We start from the raw sequence: 22,017 nt of genomic DNA on the forward strand, positions 1-22,017 counted from the left end.
TAATTTTGCCACACACTCTAAGATATATTATCAAAATTATTTAGGCTATGTAACTTATACGTGAGGTGTAACATTAAGATTTACCATAACAAATGTCAACAAAGTTAATCTTAAAAAAGAAAGATTACAAGGCAAATCAATATGTTGATAGCATAGAATGGACATTAGTTTTAAGAAGTTTAATATATTTTTTTTTTTTTTGAGAAAAAGTAAGATTTATTGAAAGTACATTTTAGAAGGAGATGGGCCACACTAGGGAAGGCTGCAGCCCTGTGGAACTTAGGTAAAGAGATAAGATAGTACGCTCCAAAGGGAGGGGCAGATTTGCAACCAGGAGCTGTAACCAAGAAGTTAATATTGATGATGTAAATATTTATTAAGTATCAACAATGAGGAGCAGTTCTTTCTGTGTACATTCATGATAGTTTAACTTTAAGATGCTTATATAACTTTTTTGTTCTTTAATTCATAAATTAAAGGTGGAAGAAAGGCAAGTTGGTGTGATTAGTTGCTTCTAGCAAATAAATGAGATAAGTAGGCATTATAATTATGGGCTTTGTAGTTCAGGAGCTAAATGCTATCTTATTAGAAATACAAAATGTTCATTTATTATTTTTCTGTACTCTTCTAGGTTATAGTTGATGTTTTGGCCATAGCCGTGTCACATTCAGTGACATAGGACTCCAAAGATGTGAACAACTCTATACTGTTCCTTCCAAATCATAAAAGTATTTTAATAATACTTTTAGAACTTTTCATAACCTTACAAATTTCAATTATTTGCTCCTTAAAAAAATTCTCCTGTCTACAGCCACACCACCCTGAACACACCTGATCTTGTCTGATCTTGGAAGCTAAGCAGGGTCGGGCCTGGTTAATACTTGGATGGGAGACCACATGAGAATACCGGGTGCTATAGCTTTAAAAAAAAAAAAATTCTCCTATATTTTTAAAGGAGAATTTTAAAGTAGCTACTTTATTGTTGGTATTATACTTTATTTTTGGGTTAGTTTAATAAAAATTATGAAGAACTAATAAACTTATTTGGAATTTTGCAGTGTACTTGAATGATGCTAAAAAATAAAGAAGGAATTACAAATGATCTTGATTTTTGTCTCTGATGAAGTAAATTTAAGATTTCTGTTGATCGTTTTACTGTTCTGTTACTAATATACAGTTAAGGCATTGAGACCTATTGTTTGGTTACTTGAAGAAAATATCTAGTTAGATAGTTTTGTATGTTAAAGCCCCAGACTTACTTTTTTTTTGATATTTCTTTATTTATTTTTATTTTTTATGGTGACATTGGTTAACAAAATCCGATAAGCTTCAGCTGTACACTTTAACAGTAGGCATATATATGTGTATACTGTGTGTTCACCTCCCATAGTTAGATTTCTTTCTGTCACCACATATTTGACCCCCTTTACCCTGTCTACCTCCCCACCAGACTTACTTTTTTAATAATAAAAATTGCTTTTTTCTGATTATAAAAATAATACAGAAAAACATAGATAAAAATAATAAAGAAAAACATAAAATTTTACCTAAATCCTCCTATCTATGATAACTTTGCTATTCCATTAAGATTTTGATGTTTCTTCTTAATGAACTATCCGTACATACACACATACAGAGTTTTCATAAATGGAATTTTATACATATTATGTTGTGACCTTCTTTTAGCCAACATTTCTACTATGTATTAAAGTCTTGTGATATATATATTGCAGTCATTTTTGATGACTATATACTATTGTATCTGGACTAATTAATTTAAGATCACAGTTAAAAATCTTCATATTTATATAATGGTACAAAATAAGTTAAAAACTAAACCTTGAATTCATTTGAATCAGATTTCAAAATAATTAGAAATTATAATAATTTTATTTTTCCTCAGATAAAATATCAAACTGCTTTGCTTTTAGTTTTTTTAAAGTATGGTTGACATGCAATATACTTTTACTTTTTAACCAGTGACTAAATTTAATTTGTCATCACACAGAATCTGAATGTTTTATTAATACACTTAAATCTCTAAGTCTCCTAGAGACCCAGTCTTTTTAAAAAAGAGGAAATGCCTTTAAAAAGTATTCCTCAGGAATTTCTTTGCTTTTGAGTCTTCAAGACTTTAAAAATGTGAAAGAAAAAAAAGAAACCCAAAGAACTAAATAGACCCCAGTATTGAATCTTAAAAGTAAGGACAGGGTTCCTAAATCCTGACTTAGATACATCAGTTATCAACAGATATATTTATTTAAAATATAGATTTACAGGTCTTGTTTTATATCAACTAAGTAAATACCTGTAGAGGTGGAGTCCATGAACTGTATTTAAATGAACTCTCTGGTGGTTCTGATGATAAACTAGTTTTGGGATCTTTAGAATTTAGTACATCTAATTCTTAAACTAGTCCATTTCGTATCTGCTATAGGGAATTTGGGTTGGTTCTATTGCCACTCTAGGGCTCACCTGTGAAAGAAGAGATAAGAAACAAGGGATCGTTGGCTCAGTGCTTCTCATCCTTTTTTCTGTCATATGTATTACACCTCAGGGTTATGGAAGACTCCTGTACATAATGTTTATTAACTGTGACAGTGACCCTCAGTAGAAGGAATGTGTGTACAGAAAAAGGGTGTTTAAAATCTTAGTTATGTTTAGTTAAAAAAAGCCATATAGGTGATTTTGATGTTCCTGACATTGAGAATCATTGATGCACAAGATAAAATATTCAGATGATATTTGACAATAGAATAGTGAAATAAATACCTTTTCTTCAGTTAAAATTTAAGTTTCAGAAAGTGAAATACAACATCAAAAATTTATCATTCCTAAATATAAAATAATAGTACATTCTGAAAGTTTTTATAGTTTTGTATTGAATTGTAAACATCAAGAGAAGAAAAATGAGTTTGCTTAATTTAGTCTTGTGATAAAGTATCAATGTAGCATAGGTCTTAGAAACTGTATCTGTAGTCCTAGGATGATTGTTAGGTTCTTTTAATTTTGTAAAAATGAAATTGATAAACTTGTAGTTTGTACTGGTGGTATATCAGTGCCCAAATATGAGGTACTTTATGTGTATTTAGACAATTAAGCATCATAGTGCATCATACTTGAATATTATTCAATCTCAAATCTATTGTTAATATAAAAATCACAGTTTACTTCCATTGACCTGAAAAGTGGCTGAGCTACAACTTATTATAAAATAGTGTGTAAAAATTATACGTGAATAAAACTTCTCTTTAAAAGTTCTACCTTTCAGGAATAGATTTTGTGTGTATGTGTGTGCGTGTGTGTGTAAATGTATATATAATGTATGTAGACATAAATGTGTGTATATATACATATATATAAAATTAAAAGTGTATTTTGATAGTTGAATTGAGGTTACTGGATTTATCATTGAATTAGCTAACTTCCAATGCATTTCTCCGATGATGCTGAAAATATGCCTATTACCAAGATGGATTTTAATATTAAGTAACTTGGAAATTCCTATTTTAATGAGGAAAATATTGGTATACTTCTTTATTTTCAAAAAATTGAGGCAGCTTATGCGTATACTTTAAAAGCTGTGTGGGTAAAAAGCAATGGCAATTTCCTTCCTAATTATCAAGTTACATTGAAAGGCAAAATATTTGAATCTTCTGAAAAGACTATGGTGGAGACTCAGCACTTCAGTCCAGTGGAAGTGAAACAGTCCAAAGGACAGTGATGCCAAAAAAACCATATGTGCTGAAGGAGGGTGAACACTGCCTTATCTAGATTCCGCCCCTTGCCCTAATTAAACACCAGTGCTGGCAGGAATATATTCTTCCTGCACCCACTATAATTATCACACAATCCTAAAATTGTATATCTTTGGTCCAAAAAACGAAGGGTGTAATTTTAAAGTAAAGTGAAACACTGCAATGAGATATAGAGAACTGAGAATGCTAATTAATAGATTATAGTGAGCCAGCAGTGGGCCCTAATTAAACTCCGCATTCATTATACTCTGCATAGCCCTCAGAGGTCAGACATTTTCCACTTTACAAAGAAGATTGGTTTAATAGGATTTATAGTAATTAAACGAATTTCCTCATTTCAGTTTGAGACTGGGGATTTAGATGCATTCTAAATGTTTGACCTGCTTGGACCATGGAATCTCTTGGTCTAGAATCCTATCAAGTATATAAACACATTGACTTAGAATTGCCTAATGTGTATGGTTCATTGTTATGGAGTCCTTTTAGAAGATTGTTTCTAAAATACCCAGCTGCTTTTATGTTCATACTCCTCTTTGGTATTGAATTTTTCAAATACTGGTGCTTAAGAGAGATGAAACAATATATATTATAACAGAAAAGGATTTTTTCTTTTTTTTTTTAATTGAAAATGGAGAAAGCTTTTAGTGTATGTTTGCTTGATGACTATAAATCCAGCTGTGAGCTTGATTGAATAGCAAAGCTAAGACTTTGGATGACATATTTTTTATTCTAACCAACATCTAACAAGATATTGTCATATTTTTTGATTATTATGCCTTGTGATGATATTTCTATGTGTTGAGTTTATTTGGATGCTTATTTTAAAAACAATTATTTTAAAGCATTTTCATTGGAATTTTGAGTGGTCAGAGTACATTCTGTTTCATATTATAGTGTGACAAGTGAGTTTAATATTTTGCTTTGTGTATGTTTTACTTTATGGAGTCATTTATTCAGGATTCAGACTTTTTGATTTTGGTTTTATTAGGGATCAAGAGAATTTCAAATTTAGAAATAGAAAAAGATAAACATATGCTGTGCGAATTGTTATTTGTTTGCACTGTTTAGACACTGGTGACTTACCATTTTTGTAATTTTAGGTTGTACCTTGATTTGTCACATGGTGAAGGACATTATTATTTGAATTTAAACTTTTTCATGAGGTTGTTAATTATTTCACTGTCATGTAAAGCCTGATCTTAAAATCTGAGATCTATGTCTTGGACTATTTGTTTAATTTTTCTGTTTGATAATTCTGATTTAACATAGAGGTGAATTATGAATGGTTATTCAGCACATTGTGGATAGATAGGCATTGTAGTCTATTTTTCCAGATAGATTTGATCTTTTTTGATGTTCAAGAAATGGGATGTGTTAAAAGCACTGAGAAAATTAAATCAAATTTAAAATAGATATGTTTCTTTTGGAGAGTTAACAATCATTTTGAGAAGCAAAATTTGTCCATGTGTGGCTAATAGAAATCTAAGCTACCCATCCATCGGATCTTTTCATGCATGCAGCCATTTAAGTGGGTTTGGGAAATTGGCTTCTTTGTAAAGTTGATAAGTTTGCTTATCTGGAATGTAGTGGAATACTATGGAAAATGATTCAGTGAATCTAATTAAAAAGGTTCAAATATTTGACAGGGTTTATTTTGAGGAAATAAGAGAATTTGCCAGAGAATACCATTCCCCGCCCCTACCCTGCCCCTTTCCATTTCAGGTGCAGTCTAGTGTGTGATTTTATCTCAGATGAAATAGAATTGTTTTTAGAGATTTGCTAATATACCGTAACTTTGCAGATAGCAGCTTAAATATGAGTTGAGAAACTCACTTTTAATTCTTGTTTGCAAAAAAAAACCAGAAAATGAAATGAACTTAGTTTTTAGTTACATTAATATTGATCAAGGGTGGTCATAGTTCCATTTTTTTTTTTTTTTTCCCAAATCATATACTGCTTTGGAACTTGACATGTTATGGATGTTTTATTTGCCCAGAAGAGTATTCTACATGCTTAGAAACCATGATTTATAACAAGTGGTTGAGGGAAGGAAGGGAGAAAATATGTGTGACATTTTAGTTATACTCTGTGTATTTGAAGGGCTGCCATTTAAAAGGAAGTTTTTCCTCCTTTCTTTTTTGGCATTCTTTGGAAGGCTAACACTGGAGAAATGAGTGCATATCTTAGGGTTTTAGATTTTGGCTCCATGGAGGAATAATTTTCTAACAAAGCTATTTGATGGAAGAGTTGGTTACCGGGAGGCCACATTGCCTCTGACAACTGTGCTCTAAGTCTCAATTCTTCAGAATACCTGAAGTGATATGAAGTAAAGTGATAAACACTTAGTGATTTTACCCTTATCCCACCTCTTTTTGTCCTTCTTCCTACGATTCTCCCCCTCATTTCTGAACAACTTTATTGAGATGTAATTCAATTCATCCTTTGAAAGTGTGTAATTTTTTCTTTCTTAAACTGACTTATTTGAAGAAGAATTTGAAGAAAGTAATAGGGAGTTGCCCTAGGGAGTTCTCAAACAGGGGAGTGAATGACAAAACAAAAAATACTGTTTAGGAGCATCTTTATTGCTGTAAGCAGAGTGGATTGAAGGAAGGAAGTCAGGAAAAGCAAAAGAGTTTGTTACAGAAGGCCTGGATTAATTTGAGTAATAGGGATGGAGAAGAAGATCACATCCATGAGATATTTTCAAAGAAATATTTGGATATAGACTAATATGGCAAGAGATGTCCCAGGGGGAGATATTTTTGCTGTTGATGAAAAATGGATAGAGGTTAGAAATTAGAACTAGATTTACAGTAAGATATGGTGAATTTAGTTTTAATAATTTGAGTAGAAGATTTTCATAAGCATTTGTAAATAAGAGACTAATGACTGTGACCTTAGGTACATGTACATGTATGTTATTATGTGCATGCTTGTTTATTTTTTCTTGTATGCTTGTTAATGTTGGAAAAGTTACTGATCTAGTCAATTCAGTATCACAAGTTACATGTTTCTACTTGTGGGAGTAAGCAATAGAGAGGAAGAGAGAAGCCATTAAATGGTACATGTTTTATATGTATTTTCTTACCGAGCTATTTTTGTGATTTGGTTTTCTATCTTTGGTATGGTATTTTTCTTTGAAGGCAGATGACTTTAGTGATTCTTTCAATTCCTGAAAGTCACTATTCATTAAACACAGTCAATAATGGTTTATATTCCTGTGATAAATGAACTTCTGCTAATAGATGTCCTTTATTTAATAGCCAGTTCATTGAAGAGCATGTACCTCTGCATGATGAATCTGGAGTAAATTTGTCAAAAAGAGAAATATTGCAGAAAATGTGTTTTCAATAAGGAAATGGTTAACTTTGTATTAAAAGTGTTCCGTTCTTTATGGACAAGATTAGAAATTCTTTTATGAAAATTATGTATTTTTCCCATTTTCTCTGCTGCCATATGCATCTCCAAAAATATTCATTTTTCTTTCTGGAGTTGGAAAGTTAGTCTCTAACAGAGATCTATTCCTTTAATTTTTCCATATTATTAGCAATAATGATTATTGAAAATACCTCCCTTTCTCTTCGTTCTGGCAGTTTTTCCTACCTAATAGGCTCATGGTAAGTTCTGTTAAATTTTGACAGTTGGTGGAGAATACTGGGTTGAAATTACACCTGTCCAGCCTAATTTCATCTGTTGCAGACCTTGTAGACTGAGAAGGTGAGAAATAGTTCAGCCTTGATGTGCACACTGTATACCATCCGTTAACAGTGGCTAGTGGTTATATACTTCTGGAGTGTGTTACATGCAGGGATATATTTTGCTTTGAAATCACCCTCGTATAGCTGTTCTGGTCTTGGATAAGACCTTAAGCATTTGTGTGGTCCCCTTTAGCAGTAATTCTCAAACATGTTGGTCTCAGGACACCTGTACACTTGTAAAAATTATTAAGGAGCGCCAAGCAGTTTTTGTTTATGTTGGCTTTATCAATATTTGTCACATTAGACACAAACATAGAAATATGAAAAATATTTATTAGTATATTTAAAAATAACAGCAAACCCATTAAATATAAACATAAATAACATTTTTAGTGGAAACATTTGCAAGTCTCTTCAATGTGTGGCTTAATAGAAGATAGCTGATTTTCATATCTGCTGCTGCTTTCAGTGGTATGCTGAAATTTGTTTCGGTTGAAGTGTATGAAGAAAATCAGACCTCACATAAATATGTGGTTGGAAACAGCCAGGAGTATTTCAAAAGCCTTTTAAGATAATTGTGGATATTTTTTGAAACCACACCAAAATTTGAGAAGTGGTTATTTCTTTTTTTTATATTAAAACTTTATTGAAGTCTGATTTATATACCACAAAATTTTTCAGTTTTAGGTATATAATGCAATGATATTTTAAAGTAAATTTAGCAAGGTGTGCAACCATAAAAAGAATCCAATTTTAGAACATTTTCATCAGCAAGTGGTAGTTTCTTAAATTTAGTTGCAGTGTGGAATCTGAGCTTTTTATACTTCATGACATTAAAACGCATTGGTCTGTTTTACACTTTGAACAGATCTTTTACATGTAGAGGATATACATGAATAGTTCATATGCCTTCTGCATTTATGACATTGTGCATTGGTCCTTTGGAAAACATTGGTTCATTGAGTTACGCAGATCTTTTACGTGTTGACACATTTCATTAGACAAATTCAAAAAATTACATTCATTAATATCATTTCCTGTCTCATCAGAAAAATCTTTAAGTATTGGTAAGCTGTCAGGCTCACCAGGTGGGAGATAGAAATTTTCCAAAATTCTCATTTTTGCTTGAAAGCTCAAATTTTGTCATTGGCAAGACATATTTTAAGTTATTATCTTTGAAGTGACAGATTTGTTTCATTAATTTTTGAGAAAAATTCAGCCAAGTCTGAATAATCATAGGTTGTCAGTTCAGTCAGTTCATTGAGACAACCATTGTATTTCAATACGCAGCAGAAGTGCTTTGTGTTTCTTTGAAGATGTTAATTCAGCAAAGAGAGATTTACATAATGTGACTGGAGTAAAATGTTCTAGGCAGAAGGCACTACAAGTCTAAAGACCTTACAGATGTCCTCTGACTGTGATAAGAGGTTGCTATGCTACTAAGGGTCTTGACTAGATTATACTTTAGCTAATGTCCCTTTTCTTTTATCCTTTTAGTGTTGTAATAAAATGTTACAGTCTCTGATATCAACAAGGCTTTTGCTTCTTTGCCATGGTTTAGGAAATTACACTATTTCTTCAGTAATAGTGAGTAAAGGGAAAAGACTGGGTAAAACCTAATTGCCCCCAATTCAGCCCACTATGTTAAATAATAGGAAGCTGCTGTTCTAGAAGGCTGAAAAAATATTTTTTCAAAGTTTTGGAATGAGTTTACCCATGCACATTTACTTAAAAATTGTCTTGAGATCTGTTGTTAATGTTTTTTTGGTTGTGCATTCTCAGATACTAACTGTGGTTAGAGATGTCACTCTTTTTCTAGCAAGCCATGAAGGTGTTCATCTATTATTAAAGACTAGTTTTAATATTTAATATTTACTTGTTGATATAATAAGCATTGACCGCATTCTTTGCACCATTACATTTTTCTGGTGAGTTGTCCAAACTAGGATAAAGCTGAAAGCAGTGTGAAGTGCAAAGTGGTAACTTGCTTTGGAGTTTTTGGACTCCTGAATTAACCTTAAAATTAAAGTGACTTAGTGATTTAGAGGATACATGTAAAGAATACATATATTTTCTCCTGGATTTTTCTTTCCAAACTATATCTTAGTAGAGTGAAATGTATATGAGCATAGTAGATTTCTAGAAATACATAAGTAACCCTTAGTAGAAACATCAATGAAAGAAAAGAGCAACGAGTTGAAAAAGGTCGAAAGATTCAGTGTTTCTTTGTTGATGTTTTTTGTTGATACCTTATATTTCTCTGTTTTTAGAGAGATTCCTTGGATAGACTACCTTAGCCTATAGTTATAGTTGGCTAACTAGTAAGTATTTTCTTTATTGAGTGTTTTGTGGTAAGATTTCCTCTTTGTCTCATCAGTTATCCACGCAGTTTTTACTGGGAAGAAATTAAAAAAAAAAGAACATATTGACCAATTTTTGGTGGTAATTGTGTCCTCGTTAATATTTAATTTTGTTCTTCCACGCTCTGCTGTTTATTACAAGCATATTCATAACTCTGAATGGAGGACATAAATTCCTCAAGAATCACTGCATACTTTAAAAATTATCTTGTGAACAGTGCCTTGGACATTTTAATTTGTTGCCCTGAAAAAGAAGAGAGCAAATCATCAAAAATTCCTTTAAAATGGGAATCAGTATTACTATTGCTTAACTATTAGAAAGCATTGTAAAATTCTGAAAGAGAGACCTCAATTTTAAAGATTAAGAATATTGGCAGGGAATTCATATTAAGCCATTCTCATGGAAAATTTTATGTAACTTTTTATTACCTAGTTAGTGCTTGAGGAATACAATATCTTCTTTCCTCATCCATTAAGCTTAAAATAAGAAGCTGTCTTTGAGTGTTTAGCTCATGATACCTGCTGCCTTCTGCTGAAGTTATATCGTGTACATTTACGCCTAATATTTTGTATGTTTCATTTTGATTTGTTTTTTAAATTATCTGTATGGTAAAAAAGAAATGATGCATTTTTATTTTCTGATACTGCTAGCATAAAATATAATGAGAGAGATTGTCATCGTTTTATTATACATTTTTTTTGCCCTGAAACGGGGATTTGGACAGGTTAACCTCTTAAGTTTTCCTTCATGCTGTAAAATTTTGTGACAAAGAAACTTTGTCCTTCATTTTTATAATATCTTAAAATCATAACTGAAGAAAATATTTTTTCAGGTTAAGTTTCTTCATTGTTTATATTGAGCTTTTCTTTTATGTTTTGTGAAATCTAGGAAGAGATATGTATCTGTAATTCAGGCATTTTCATTGTCAAAAAATATAATTAGGGGTTAAGAATTTGGGGGCAGGTATTTATATATTTTTTTTATTTGTACACCAGTATCATTTCTGTTGTTGGTCTGAGATAATGGTATTAAAGTAAAACTGCTTTGATTAGCCATTCACAGATAAATATTTGTTTAAGCATAGCATTTTTAATTTTTTTTTTTTACACAATCATGTGCTTACATTATAAACCTACAACATTCATTCTGTTTCAAAGAAAACGGAGCTAAGTGAAAACTGTTTTGTAGGTTTTAAACTGCTGAGAAGTTGGAAATGTTTTTAGTTTTGATTATCTTTGAAATTCGATAACCTAAATAATTAGTAAAACTATTCTTGCCATGTAGCTCTTCTGCTTTATGGGCATAGGAACTTAGAATAGGTGCCAAATTCTAAGAGAGAAGCATAGTTTAGTGAGTGTTTTCAGTTCTTTCTATCCTGTAATTTCATGGGAGGTATTTCTTGTTTCTCTATAAAAACATATTACCCTTGGAACAGCATTTTAAAGAGATATGAAGCAGGTAAGAGGATCTACTTAAATGTTAGTGGATAAATTTCTGAATTTCTCTTGGTATTTCTGAAGATACTTATTTTCAAGATGTAGTGTATTGGTTCTCAGTTGTTGGAAAGTTGTGGCAATGTTGGCTGCCAAAATAACTTGGAAGCAGAAGACATTTCTTGGATTTTAGGTAGAGAAGGTCTAGGGTTGCTGGATACCCTGCAGTGCTTAGGGAAGCCCTGGATATTGAAAAGTTCTCGCTCATTCTATATAATTTTCGGCTGTCTTGCCAGAAATTTGTGTAGGTGAAAGATCTGTTTATAATGACCTGAGCCTAGATCATAGCTACATGAACATAATTACATTAGCATATTTTTTTGAATGGCTTTAATATATAGTAAATTTTTTACCAGTGGGATTCCTGTGTAAAATGATGAAAGATTGTACTTTGTTTTGTTTGGAACTTTGCCTAGAGTATTTATCATTTTAGAAATTTATTTCAACAGCAGCATTGCATTGTAGGCCAGTGCAACCACCTATTCAGTCTCTATTTGTGGCTGCACAGGTCTTTTGGTATAGCTGTCTGCAGCATTTACATATAAACACATGTTATTTTATTATACAATTCTATTATTTTTCTTTTATTGAATGTTATACGACTTTTTTTGATTGCATATGAAGGTGGGATTATCATCTGTGAATTTCGTTTTGGGATAGTAAAGGGCACATTACAAATATTTGTTATGAAAAGTGGAGGGGTAGCATTGGGTCTGATGAGCTTCGAGAATCACTTATGTAGTGAATAGGGCACTGAATTTTTAAAAAGGAGATTTGCATTCTCATTTTGATCCTGGCTCTGCTAATCAGTAACTAGGTGTGTGACCATGGGCACATTGTTTAATCTTTTTGCACCCAATTTTCTCATGTGTTAAGCCCAGAGAGGTGGTCTCTAGAGAATCTTTCTTATAAAATTAACTGATTTTGTTTTTGTCAGTTATCCTGATGGATTTCTCTAAGAGTCTGTTCACTTTGATTATAATGCTCACTAGACTGATTTATGTAACAAAGTTAGGGGCTTCTGGGAATTAGAAACACTTGACTATTGACACTTGACTATTGATGTTCTTTCCAAGGTAGGCAGTATAAAAGCAGTGCTTGCATATATAGAGCAAAGAGCCTTCCTGTGAGTTTCATCAGTTGTCAGATGGAGAAAATGCTTTTATGGTGGTTGTGATAGTTAAATGAGATTAAAGATGATAATATGTATAAAATGGTGGACTAGCTGACATAATAGATATGCAATGAATGTTAATTGAATTAGAATGAAGTAATTTCATAAATACAAATAATGTTGTATACACGTTTTAAAGTATGAAGAGTGCCTTATATGCTATGAGAAGGGAAATAGTAGCATGGGACCTATACATTATTTCTATAAAGTGGGTCAAACACATAATAAGCTTCATTTGGATAACTAATTACTACCAGTGTAGCCTTAGTATTCCTGAAGGAGTTACCACAAACTTTGAGCAGAGTAATTAGCTCTCAGGATTTTCAGTTACAGTCATATCCATTATTTAACATTTTTATTTCCACAATGACTCATCCATAAATTATAGAGTACTTTCCCAAAAGGAATGTAATATTTCTGGAAATATTTTTTCACTGCTCTACTTTCTTTCTGTGGTAAGGAGTTCCTGGCTATTTAGTTGGATCCAACACTCTTGCAAATAATTTAAACTATGTGTCTTTTATGATGAAGACTTAACCTTCACAAGGCAATGGAGATTTCCTGAGAATGGGCAACATAGAATGCTTATATTTACTCATTCTATTTATTTTAAGCTATTTCTGTTTTGTGCTACTTTTTTTAGCTGTTATTTTACATAAGTGTATGCCACTAAAAAGTGCTCTTTGCTCACAGAGATAAATACATCTCTCAGAATCAGGTGTAGAGACACAGTGAACATGTTCATAGTAGCTACTTTTATAGAGCATTTACAGATACCATACTAGATTCTTTCATGTATTACTTTTAATCCTAACAACAATCTAGTTGGAAAGTGATATTGTCCTCATTGATAAGCGAGGAAACTAAAAATCAAGACAATAACCTTTTCAGGTCTCACATCTGGAAAGTGACAGATCTTGGTTTCTCTGGTTACAATGCCAACTAAAATGTGGTGTTTCAACTAAGAACGAATATAGATACCTATTTAAAATATTTATTGAAAAATTAATATGTGTTCAGTAATTTATTAAACTTAAAAAACTGTGTTAAAATTCCACTGTCTTTTAGTTGGAGAAGTAAATACAAGAATGGGAGTATCAGAGAATCCTAGGGCTTCTGCGAATAAATTAACATTAAGTTAAGAGAAAGGACAGAGAAAAGAGATATAGGTGATCAGTTGAGCAGATGGTAAAGATCTAATTTGGTTAGTTTAAATAATCAGTCTATATCAGCTGGTGTAAATAACACATCTCAGTACTTGTTTTGATTAGTTGGAAAACTTTACATTAATGATTCTCAGACTTGGATTTCACACACCAGTAAAATAAAAAAATAAACAACGAACTTTCCCCCTTTCAAAACAAAAACAAAAACCAAGTGGAGACTGGAGGCTGATATGGGATTGTCGAATAAAGGCAATTGAAAAAATGTACATGACCTTAAACTCTTACTACCATTTTATAAGGAAAAACATTTTTTACACTAAAGAAATTAAAATTGCATAATCTCAGAGTAAAGGACATATCTTCCCAAGAAAATATAGCTTTTAATTCTACAGCACAAATTTTATTAAGGGTTGGTAGAAACTTGTTCATAGACTGATATTTAAGAAGCATTGGTTTACAATAGGGGTCATCATGTAACAGCCTGTGGGCCAAATCCTGCTCACGGGCTTTGTATATCCCTGCAAGCCAAGAATGGTTTTTACATCTTTAAATGAAAAGAATAGCATTTCTTGACATGTGAAAATTATATGAAATCCAAACTTCAGTGTCCATAAATAAAGTTTTGTTGGAACCCAGTCATGCTTACTTTTTTTTGTATTGTCTATAGCTGTTTTTCCACTACAGCGTTAGCTAAGTAGTTGTAACAGAGTCCACATGAAATATTCTGGCCCTTTACAGAGAAAGTTTGTCGACATCTGCTTTAGACCACAGAATAGGTAGTAGCTAACAGACTATATAGTTTGTGTAGTGTTTACTAAGGAGCAGTCCCTGTTTTATGTGCTCTGCCTATATTGTTAATCATCATAACAATCTTATGAGGTAGGTCCTGTTATTTATTTATTTTTTATTGCTATAAAAGCTGAGACTTAGAGAGAATAAGTAACTCGCCCAAGGCCACATGGCTGTTAAGTGGTAGAGTCAGGATTCAAGCCCAGATGGTATGCTCCATTGTCTCTTTCCCACTGTACTAGACTGTGAGAAAAAAAAACAAAACGACACAGAGGACGCTAAATACATTCTTCACATTTACCTTAATTATTTTAGGGAAAGAGAGAAGTAGCCTTATTCTGTTGTTGCTCAGAATGTTATCATTGAGTAGTTGAATGGAGAAGTCCACATTAATTCATGATATGTGAAAATTTCTTTTTGTTGTTTGATTATTTTTCTAAGAGGTTTGTTGATTGAGGTGATCTACTTATTAATGTCCTACTTTAACTTTTGAGCAAATGTCTTTTCTGGACTATATCAACTTAATTTTGATATAATTAGAATAGTAAGTTGCACCATTAACTTGGTAGAAGGTTAAGTTGATTTTGTTGTTTATCATCAGTAAGTATTTTTTAAAATTAATTTATTTTTAACATTTTATTTTTTATTTTTTCCCCCCTCTCCTCTCCCCTCTCCCTTCTGAACAATAGTCCATTGTCCATGTCCATGAGTCTCTGTTTGTTTGTCTGTTCATTTGTTGCTTTTAGGTTTATATCCACATATAAGTGATATCATGTGATTTCAACCTTTTCTGTCTGGCTTATTTCACTTAGTATGATTATTTTAAGGTTCATCCATGTTGTTGCAAATGGCAGTATATCATCTCTTCTTATGGCTTAGTAATATTCCATTGTATATATGTAGCACAGCTTCTTTAGCCAATCATCTATCACAGGACACTTCGGTTGCTTCTATGTCCCGGCTACTGTGAATAATGCTGCTATGACATCAGTGTGCAAATATCTTTTCAGATATGGGTTTTCAAGTCTTTGGGGTAAATACCTAGTAGAGGGATTGCTGGATCATATGGTAGATCAATTCTTAGTTTTTTGAGGAACCTATGCACTGTTTTCCATAGTGGCTGTACCAATTTGCAGTCTCACCAGTAGTGTATGTGGTTTCCTTTTTCTTTACATCCTCTCTAACATTTACTACTTGTCCTGTTGATTATAGTCGTTCTAGCAGGTGTGGGATGTTATCTCATTGTGGTTTTGATTTGCACTTTTCTAATAGCTAGTGACGTTGAGCATCTTTTTATATGTTTGTTGGCCATTTGTATGTCCTCTAGGGAAAAGTGTCTGTTCAGGTCTTCTGCCCATTTTTTGATTGGATCGTTTGTCTTTTTTTGTTATTATTGAGTTGTATGAGTTCTTTGTATACTTTGGATATTAGGCCCTTATCGGAGGCGTTGCTTGCAAATATATTTTCCCATTCAGATGGTTGTCTCTTTACCTTGTTGGCGGTTTCTTTTGCTGAGCAGAAGCTTTTTAGTTTGATGTAGTCCCATTCGTTTATTTTTGCTTTTACTTCCCTTGCTGTTGAGGTCAAATTAATAAAATCCTCTTCAAGTCCAAGGTCCTTGAGTTTAGTTCCTATGTTTTCTTCTGTGCTTTTTATTGTTTCAGGCCTTATATTCAGGTCCTTAATCCATTTTGAGTTAATTTTGGTGTGTAGTGATAGACAACAGTCTAGTTTCATTCTTTTGCCAGGTGGCTTTTCAGTTTTCCCAGGTTTCCATTTATCGAAGAGGCTTTCCTTTCTCTACTGTATGTTTTTGGCTTTTTTGTTAAAAATTATTTGCCCATAGAAATGTGGGTTTACTTCTGGACTCTCGATTCTGTTCCACTGATTCGTATGTCTGTTTTGCTGCCAAAGCCATGCTGTTTTGATTACGTCGCTTTGTAGTATAATTTGAAGTTGGGCAGAGTGATGCCTCCAACCTCATTCTTTTTCTTCAGAATAGCTTTGGCAATTTGGGGTCTTTTGTGCTTCCATACAAATTTGATGGTTTTTGTTCTATTTCTTTAAAAAATGCTGATGGGCTTTTGATGGGGGTTGCATTAAATCTATATAATGCTTTAGGTAATATGGTCATTTTAACTATGTTGATTCTTCCAATCCAAGAACATGGACTGTCTTTCCATTTCTTTGTATCTTTTTCAATTTCTTTTAATAGGGTCTTGTAGTTTTCATTATATAGGTCCTTCACATGTTTTGTTAAATTTATTCCTAGGTATTTTATTCTTTTTGGTGCAGTTGCAAAAGGAATTATTTTTTCTACTTCTTTTTCTGACATTTCATTATTAGAGTATAGGAACATTATGGATTTTTGAACATTGATTTTGTATCCAGAAACTTTACTGTATTTACTTATTGTTTCTAGTAGTGTTCTTGTGGAGTCTTTAGGGTTTTCTATATAGAGAATCATGTCATCTGTAAATAGTGACACTTTGCTTCTTCGTTTCCTATTTGGATGCCTTTTATATCGTTCTTTTGCCTGATTGCACTCACTAGGACCTCCAATGTTATATTGAATAACAGTGGTGATAGTGGACAGCCTTGCCTTGTTCCTGATCTTAGAGGGAAGGTTTTTAGTTTTTCACCATTAAGTATAATGTTGGCTGAGGGTTTGTCATATATGGCTTTTATTGTGTGAAGGTACTTTCCTTCTATACCAATTTTGTTAAGTGTTTTGATCATAAAAGGATTCTGTATGTTGTCAAAGGCTTTTTCTGCATCTGTTGATATGATCATATGATTCTTATTTTTTAATTTGCTTATGTGGTGTATCATATTAATCAATCTGCATATGTTGAACCATACCTGTGCCCCTGGGATGAAGCCCACTTGTTCTTGGTGTATAATCTTTTTATTATGTTGCTGTATTCGGTTCACTAGTATCTTATTTAGGATTTTTACATGTGTGTTCATGAGAGATATTGGTCTGTAGTTTTCTTTTTTTGTGTTATCCTTACCAGGTTTTGGTATCAGTAATATTGGCCTCATAAAATGAGTTGGGGAGTATTGCCTCCTCTTCGATTTTTTTGGAGGTGTTTGAGGAGAATAGATATTAAATCTTCTTTGAATGTTTATTAGAATTCACTGGTGAAGCTGTCTGGTCCTGGACTTTTACTTTTTGGTAGGTTTTTGATGATTGTTTCCATTTCCATACTGCTGATTTGTCTATTTAGATTTGGTCTAATGTATCATTTAAGAATGTTATTTCCTTACTGATTTTCTGTTTGGATGATTTGTCCATATCCAACAGTGGGGTATTTAGGTCCCCTACTATGATAGTGTTTTGGTCTGTTTCTCTCTTTAGTTCTGTTAGTAATTGCTTTATATATTTCGAGGCTCCCTGATTGGTAGTATAGATATTAATAAGTGTTATGTCTTCTTGGTGCATGATTGAGTTTATCATTATGAAGTGTCCCTCAGTATCTTTCTTTACCTTTTTGACTTTGAAGTCTGTTTTGTCTGATATTAGTACCACTACTCCCGCTTTTCTCTGAATGCCATTTGCTTGAAATATCATTTTCCACCCCTTAACCCTAAGTCTTTATTTGTCTTTGGAACTGAAATGTGTCTCCTGGAGGCAGCCTATGGTTGGATTTTGTTTTTTGATCCATTCTGCATTTCTGTGCCTTTTTATTGGTGAGTTCAGTCCATTTACATTTAGGGAGATTATTGAAATATGAGGTCTTCTTATAGCCATTTTATCTTTTGCTTTCTGGTAGCTCGGTGTTTCCATTGCTTCCTTGTCCTTGTGTTTCTGTTTTCTTTATTTTGGTTTGCTTTTGTGTTTTTTTTTCTTCTGGTCCTTCTTGTTTTATGTTATATACTTCAGTTCTAAATATTTGGTGTGTGGATATTATTACGAATGTGTAAAGGATAGTTATATATATAAAGTCATCCATTTTCTTTTGTGCGTGCTTGATCTCCATTTCTCTTTGCGAATTTGGATCTTTGAATCCTTTGCTTTTTAATCATTGTTATCTCAGTTTGTCCCTATGTATGGTGAACTACCATCTTGCTATAGCAATTCTATTTTTATTATGTAAGCTTATAATGCCCTGTTCTTAGTAAGGGTTGCACTCCTCAGCTTCTATTTGCCTGATAGTCACTTTACTCCTAATTATGTATTTTTTTTTTTGTCAGTTTGTTTTAGGTGAGCTGACCCCTTTCAGTATTTCCTGTAGTGCATGCCTCGTAGTAGAGAATTCCCTCAGTTTTTGTATGTCTGGAAAGGTCTTTATTTCTCCTTCATATCTAAAGGATAGCTTAGCTGGATACATTGTTCTAGGCTGGTAGTTACTTTCATTTAATAGTTTGAATATTTGATTCCAGTCCTTTCTGGCTTGTAAGGTTTGCACTGAGAAGTCTGATAATAATCTAATGGGTTTTCCTTTATAGATTGCCATCTTCTTCTTCCTGGCTGCCCTGATAATTCTGTCTTTGTCGTTGATTTTTGACAACTTTAAAACAATGTGTATTGGTGAAGGCCTTTTTTGGGTTGAGATTATTGGGTGCTCTATTAACTTCTTGAATTCCAAGCTCTAGCTCATTCCTTAGATTTTGGAAATTCTCGTCCACTATTTGTCTGAAAATGCTTTCTAGTCCCTATTCCTTTACCTCTCCTTCGAGAATTCTCATTATTCTTATGTTTCCTCTCCTGATGGTATCAGCTAGTTTTTATATTTCTCTTTCATTAATTTTTATTCTCCAGTTTCTCTCTTTTTCCTTCTGATTTATTTCTAGATTTCTGTCTTTGATATCACTGATCCTTTCCTCCATTTGGTCGACTCTATTTCTCAAGTTTGTTATTTCATTTTTCAACTCTTATAGTGTGTTCTTTATCTCCACGTTTTGGAGATAAAGAACACAGTATAAGAGTTGCTTCTTTTTGAAGGTTTCAGTCTCCTTGCTAAAGAACTTATTCTGCTCATCTAGGTGTTTTTTAAATTGCTGATATTTTTGATATTATTCGTTTCAGATCTCATCGAGTTTTTTCAGAAGTACTATCCTGAATTCTCTATCATTTAAGTGGCATATTTCTATGTTTATAAGCTTATTTTCTGGAGATTTTTTTTCTTTCTTTCTGAGATGCCTTGTCACCTTGGTTGTTCATGGTATTTAATGGACTATTTCTCTGCCTGGGCATTAAAGGAAGTGTATCGTGCTTTTTTTTTTTTTTTCCCCCAGAAAGAAGATTTATTATGGTCCTAGCCTGTTGCAAAGAAGGTGTTTTCCTTTTTATTTCCAGTAGGTGGCGTCTAAGCCTCTTGGTTCTTTACTTTATATAAAGTCTTAACAAGGTCTGATTTTTTCTTCTAGATGTTTAATCACGCTTGCTACCCTCAATTTCAGCCCCTGTCAGTGTTAGGGACAGTTTTGGTAGCGTTTGCTCAGGTTCCCCTTTGGCTCTGTGGTGTGGTGTCTCAGAGGGTGTGGGGGTGGAGTCCTCTGGGTTAGGAGTCAGGAGCTGCAGCTCAGCCTCTGTCTTGCAGCCAGGGCTGGTAAAAATCAACTGTTGTTTCTGTGCTGTCCCCACTTTTCTGCTGTCCCTGTTTCTCTGCCTTCTACCTTGATGACTGGACACTACTGCCGGCTGGGTGGAGCTCACAGCACTCCCAGGCAGGACTGTTCAGGGAAGTCGTTGCACCTTCACCCCTCCCCTTCCTTCTGCTGGGAACTCCAGAGGCTTCGAGAGGCAGCTTCTTTATTTCTCTCAGTCCGACACCTGGGGTTCTGACCTGTGGTAGGTCTTATGCGCAGATTCCATGATCAGATGTGCTGGTGTGCAGCTTGTGTGGTTTTTGTTGGGTTTTAGATGTCTCTCACTCCGCCATGTTTAATCCAATCTCAGTATTCTTAAGGAACATAAGGTATATTTCTCAAGTCATTGATTTAATTTAAAAATAATTTTTGAAGTATACAGTCTTCTAATTAAAAAAAATTCATGGCTGTTCTTTTTTAGAATATGTCTTTGTATGCGAAAATCTGAAAGAAAAAATCAGTTAGTAGTTGTGTTACCGCTTGGGGTCGTCTAAACTCTGGCATTGCCTTGATAACAGTGGGGTTCCTGATTCAGAAAGAATTACAGCTCAATGAGATTTAGGAAAGGTAAAATCTACTGAAGGCACGTTTTGAGGTAGTAGTGGGTCATGCCTAAATAGGCTACAACCATGCGGAAAGGAAAGGTATGATTAAAGTACACTCCAGGTGAGGCGTAGATTACAGCGAAGAGGGCTGTAACCTTGTGGAGGTGGAGAGGTCTGTATATATTAGGGCTGCAATTGTGGGTTACAAAGCCATTTCTAGATACTTGGTATGTGAGGTTATTTTGATTGACAATTGGCTGTTATATAACTCCTTGCTTACTGTGCATGCAGTCACCCAGAATTCAGTCTGTTATTAGATTTATGAACTTCTGGGCATAGGTGTGATATTATAATGATGGTATAACGAGGCTGAGATCAAGAGAGGGTCAGCGTAGTCCTTACTGCACATTCATCTGTGGCTGGATTAAATTAGCTATATGTTTATGGTCCTCCATTCCTTTGTCTAGCAGGATGCAGGAATGATTTATAACTACAAAACAGATGTTTCTTTGGGAGGTCTTTGGGCAGTCCCTCGGCTGGGCCTTCACTCCTTTTTTTTCCCATTGCTCATGTCTGTTTAACTCTACCTAACAGTTGAATATTTAGATGAATTTATTCTAGAGGAAATTACGTTTTTTTTTTTTTTTAGAGAAGACTGAGGCGAGAAAGTAAGGTTACACTTGAATGAAGGGAGGAATATTAGCAAGTAAGTTACTAAACTAGAATTAGTGTGACCAATTTTAATTTCATAAATAATATATTGTGTTTGAAAACAGCTTTTATACATTCTAATGACAGTATAAAATGCTGATTTAAATAAATTGAGGTCTGGTGGCTACACTTTGTTTGAATTAAACATCAACTGTATTTTGTGATTTAAAAAGGATGGTAACTAATGTTTAATTAGTTTTGTGTTCCTTTGAAGCCTAGAAACCTACTGTGTCTGAAACTGATTTTAATGGATTTAAGCCCATGCAGAAGATAGGACTGACACTTAAGATTCTGTTTTCAAATCTATTTAATTGTCCAGTTGATGCAGGACAGAGTAAATTCCCCCAAATTTCCTGCTCCAAGAGAGGGTTCTTTGAGTGCAAGAAAGAATTCAAATGCACACCAGAGTTAGAGTCAAAGTTTATTAGAGAAGGAGTAATGCTCCATAGAGTATGGTCTCTTCTCAGAGGCAGAGAGTGAGAGCACCTGAGAGAGACTCAGAAGGACAGAGACTGTAGAGCAAAAGACAGTGGGAGAGACTGAGAAAAAGACACTTGAGAGGGACCCGAGTGTTTGGCATATTCACTTTATATTTCATTCTTAGTTTTTGTGAATTGCAGTTTAAAGACTTTGTTTATTCATTTTCCTTTCATGGTATGGTCATACAGTGTGAAAGGATAAGAGTATGTAGTGTGAAAAGTTAAGAATACTCCTGTGAAAGGCTTGT

General features: G+C 33.4%; 1 protein-coding gene and 1 pseudogene across 7 annotated transcripts in view; both read left to right on the plus strand.

The window, feature by feature from the left end:
* The window catches only part of ERC1 (ELKS/RAB6-interacting/CAST family member 1), a 482,353-nt gene that overhangs the window by 25,432 nt on the left and 434,904 nt on the right, over nucleotides 1–22,017 (plus strand). The window lies entirely within an intron of this gene.
* On the plus strand, nucleotides 804–922 carry LOC120607455 (uncharacterized; annotated as a pseudogene).

This window comes from Pteropus medius, unplaced genomic scaffold, assembly GCF_902729225.1.
Source record: "Pteropus medius unplaced genomic scaffold, Ma_sr-lr_union100, whole genome shotgun sequence".
In the NCBI taxonomy this organism is placed as follows: domain Eukaryota; kingdom Metazoa; phylum Chordata; class Mammalia; order Chiroptera; family Pteropodidae; genus Pteropus; species Pteropus medius.